Below are 4,696 nucleotides of genomic sequence, written 5' to 3' on the forward strand. Positions count from 1 at the left end.
TTCTCTATCAATGGTATCAGAGCGTTGAGGATTAAACCTCAACCGATCCTTCTTATCCTATCCGATCTTCGTCTATCTCATCTCGCGATCTCGTCGTCCTTCTCTTCAGTCATTCCGCTGAAGACTCGACCTCGCGATGGTGATTTCTCGTCGATCTACTCGCCGTATCGGCAAACAAACCTCTACTTCAGCTCGTCGTGTTCCTATTCTGGAACGATCACGCTCCGGCGTCCCCTGTTTCATTCCGATCTGACGAAATCTCTCCCGAGAGCATTCATTCTCCTTACTATCTCACAAACGGTGATAATCCAGGTCTATCTATCATCTCTGAATCTCTAGATGGTTCAAACTATGATAACTGGAGTATTGCTATGAAGATTGCTTTGGATGCTAAAGAACAAACTTGCTTTTATTGATGGTTCGATTGTGAGGCCTGATGAATCTCATCGTAACTTTCGGATATGGTCAGATGCAACTCGATGGTTAAGTCTTGGATATTGAATACTGTTTCTAAGCAGATCTACAAAAGTATCTTAAGATTCAACGATGCTGCTGAAATCTGGACTGATCTTCTCACTCGCTTTCACATCACCAACCTTCCGAGATCATATCAACTCTCTCAACAGATTTGGTCTCTGCAGCAAGGACCTCTGATTTGGCAACATATTACACTAGTCTTAAGAACTCTTTGGGATGAACTGGAATGGTGCTAGCTGCATCACAACTTGTCATCATTGTGATTGTTGCAAAGCCATGGAAACTAAAGCCAATCATTCCAAAGTGATCAAGTTCTTAGCTGGACTAAACGAGTCTTATGCTGTAATCCGTAGTCAAATCATCATGAAGAAGACTCTTCCTGAGCTTTCTGAGATATACAACTTACTTGATCAGGATCACAATCAACGCAACATTATGCCTGTTCATAATGCCTCTGCTTTTCACGTCAGTGCTCCTGCTCCAGTCTCTCCTCAAATCAATGCTGCTCAGTCTGGTTTTCAGCCGAAACAAACTCGCCCTGTTTGTGCTCACTGTGGCTATAATGGTCATACAGTTGACACATGTTACAAAATACATGGGTATCCAGCTAGTTTCAAGCATAAAACGAAGCCAAGTACTGAGAAGCAATCCTCAACTAAACCTGTTACTTCTGCTAAACCTTTGGTAGCTCAGCTGACTCTCTCGGATTCTGCTTCTGATGTGGTTAAGAATCTCACCAATGATCAGATTGAAGGAGTTATTGCCTATTTTAGTTCTCAACTCAGCTCTCAAACGGGTCAAGTGAACAACTGCATTGCTTCTTCATCTGGTGGTTCAATCACTGCACTTCCGGGTATGGCATTTTCTTCTTCTACTCTGTGCTTTGTTGGCATGTTGCGAGGAACGAAACAATGCTCTATGCTCAGAATCTTGGATAATAGACAGTGGAGCTACACATCATGTTGCTCATGATAAACGGTTATTTGTTGATATGTCTGGTTCAATGAATACTTCAGTAACCTTACCAACAGGTTTTGGAGTTAAGATTGAAGGAATAGGCTGTATAAGACTAAGTGATACTCTAGTCTTATCCAACGTCCTTTATATACCAAATTTTCGGTTAAATCTGCTCAGTGTAAGCCAACTCACGAAGGATTTGGGTTACCGAGTTTCATTTTATCCTGCTTCTTGTATGATACAGGATCTTACCAAGGGAGTGATGATTGGGAAGGGTGAACAGATTTCCAACCTCTATGTACTCGACACTGCAGAGCTTACAAGATCAAGTGCTCTTCATCAGTCATTTGCTTCTTGTTCTAATGTCGTTGTTGATACAAATTTGTGGCATGACAGACTTGGTCATCCATCTATGTCTAAAACAGAGTTTGTTATTGATGTACTTGGTTTGAAACAAAGGAATAAAGGACCCGTTCATTGTTCTATTTGTCCTCTAGCAAAACAAAAACGTCCTTCTTTTCCTTCAAACAACAACGTCTGTGCCAATATCTTTGATCTTATTCATATAGATGTGTGGGGTCCTTTCTCAGTATCAACTTCAGAAGGTTATAAATACTTTTTAACTATTGTGGATGATCACAGTCGGCTTACTTGGATATATCTTCTTTGTACAAAAGCTGATGTCTTGACTGTGTTTCCAGACTTCATTAAAATGGTTGAGAATCAGTATAAGGTCTCTTTAAAAGCTGTGAGATCTGACAATGCTCCTGAGTTGAGGTTTGCAGATTTATACAGACAGAAAGGCATTATTTCTTATCATTCTTGCCCTGAGACACCTGAGCAAAACTCAGTGGTTGAGAGAAAACATCAACACATTCTCAATATTGCGAGAGCTTTGATGTTTCAATCTCAAATTCCTTTGGAGTTTTGGGGAGATTGTGTTCTTACTGCCGTCTTTATCATCAACCGTCTTCCCTCTCCTCTGCTTCAAGACAAATCACCATTTGAAATGTTGAACTCTAAAGCAGTAGACTACAAAGGACTTCGTGTTTTTGGTTGCCTTGCTTACTGTCTACGTCACCCAAGAGCAGAAACAAGTTCCAACCAAGAGCTGAGGCGTGTATATTTCTTGGTTATCCTGCTGGTTACAAGGGTTATAAATTGATGAGTCTTGACACCTACAAGATACATATATCGAGAAATGTCATATTTCATGAGGATATATTTCCTTATGCTCAGAGTCAGTCTCCTTCTTACACTGACTTCTTTACTTCTCTACATAAACCAGTTACTGAGAGTGAAAATTGTACCTCTACTTGTTCCATTCCTGTCACTAGAGTAGATGAAAGTAAACGGCTATCTAAGTTACCTGCAACGGATGCTGCGGATACTTCTTCTAGTTCCATTCCGGTTCCTGCTGTAACTGATAGCAAAAGGCCTTCAAAGTTACCTTCTTACCTTCAAGATTATTACTGCAATGCTACTAAATCTGACACTGAGATTCCTTATCCACTCTCTGCATATATGTCCTTTGACAATCTTTCCGAGAAGTACAAAGCATATATATGCTCTGTAGCTTTGATTCCAGAACCTACTTCTTTCAAGCAAGCTAAGAACTTTGTCGAATGGCTTGAGGCTATGAATGAAGAACTTAAGGCTCTGGAGCAGAACAATACATGGATTGTAGTTTCTTTACCTTCGGGGAAGCATGCAATTGGTTGCAGATGGGTGTATAAGATCAAAGTAAATGCAGATGGTACTATTGAAAGATACAAAGCACGCTTAGTGGCAAAAGGGTATACACAGGAGGAAGGGGTTGATTTTGATGATACCTTCTCTCCCGTTGCCAAGATGACAACAGTTAAAACCCTTCTTGCCGTCTCTGCTGCAAAGAAATGGAGTCTCACTCAGTTGGATATTTCTAACGCTTTCTTGAATGGAGACTTGGAGGAAGAGATATACATGACTTTACCTCCAGGATACGCACCAAAGGAGGGGGAATCACTTCCACCTAATGCGGTTTGTAAACTCCAGAAGTCGTTATATGGTCTGAAGCAAGCTTCAAGACAATGGTTTCTCAAACTGAGTGAAGCTTTGATGTCGTTTGGCTTTAAGAAATCAAATGCAGATCATACACTTTTCATTCGTCATATTAATGGGGTGTATACTGCAGTGTTGGTTTATGTTGATGATATCATCATTGCTAGTAATAGTGATGATGATGTTGCTCAACTAAAAGAAGACTTGAGTAATGCATTCAAGCTCCGGGATCTTGGTACTTTAAAGTACTTCCTTGGCCTTGAAATAGCTCGATCCAGCAAAGGGATTTCAGTTTGTCAACGAAAATATACTCTTGGTTTACTTGAGGATACTGGCCTTCTTGCTTGCAAACCTTCTCTGGTTCCTATGGATCCTAGCGTTAAGCTTACTCTATTTTCTAAAGAACATGTTCTTGAAGATGCTTGTCTTTATCGACGTCTCGTTGGACGCTTGATATATTTGACTATAACCCGTCCTGACATTACGTTTGCTGTCAACAAACTGTGTCAGTTTACATCTGCTCCAACTCAGACGCATCTTAAGGCTGCATACAGAGTTCTTCATTATCTAAAAGGGACTATTGGATATGGCATTTTCTACTCGGCAGATTCTGATCTTGTCTTGCAAGCATTCACGGATGCTGACTGGGCATCTTGCTTGGATTCTCGCCGGTCTACTTCTGGATATTGTATGTTTCTTGGACAATCTTTGATCTCCTGGAAGTCCAAGAAACAGCAAACAGTTTCTCACTCCTCTGCTGAATCGGAATACAGAGCTATGGAGTATGGTTTGCGTGAAGTTGTCTGGCTTTTGGGTCTTCTTCTCGAGTTGCAAGCACCCCAGTTTGGACCAGTTCCATTCTTCTGCGACTCCACGGCGGCTATACACATTGCTACTAACCCGGTTTTCCACAAAAGAACAAAACATATCGAGCTTGATTGTCACCAAGTCCGTGAACGACTTCTCAAAGGTTTCATCAAGCTTCTCCATGTCAAGACTGCACTTCAGATTGCGGATATCTTCACTAAACCTCTGTTCTCACCTCAGTTTTATTCTCTGATTGGCAAGATGGCCTTAAAATCACTTTTCTTGCCATCTTGAGGGGGAATAATAGAGTGTAAAATTGTATTTCGGTTATATTGGTTCAATGTGGTTTAGTACTGGTTTAATATGTTGAGTAAACCAGGAACAATACACACACTATATATACCATTGTATTGAC

Source organism: Raphanus sativus, unplaced genomic scaffold (assembly GCF_000801105.2).
Source record: "Raphanus sativus cultivar WK10039 unplaced genomic scaffold, ASM80110v3 Scaffold0155, whole genome shotgun sequence".
Classification (NCBI taxonomy): domain Eukaryota; kingdom Viridiplantae; phylum Streptophyta; class Magnoliopsida; order Brassicales; family Brassicaceae; genus Raphanus; species Raphanus sativus.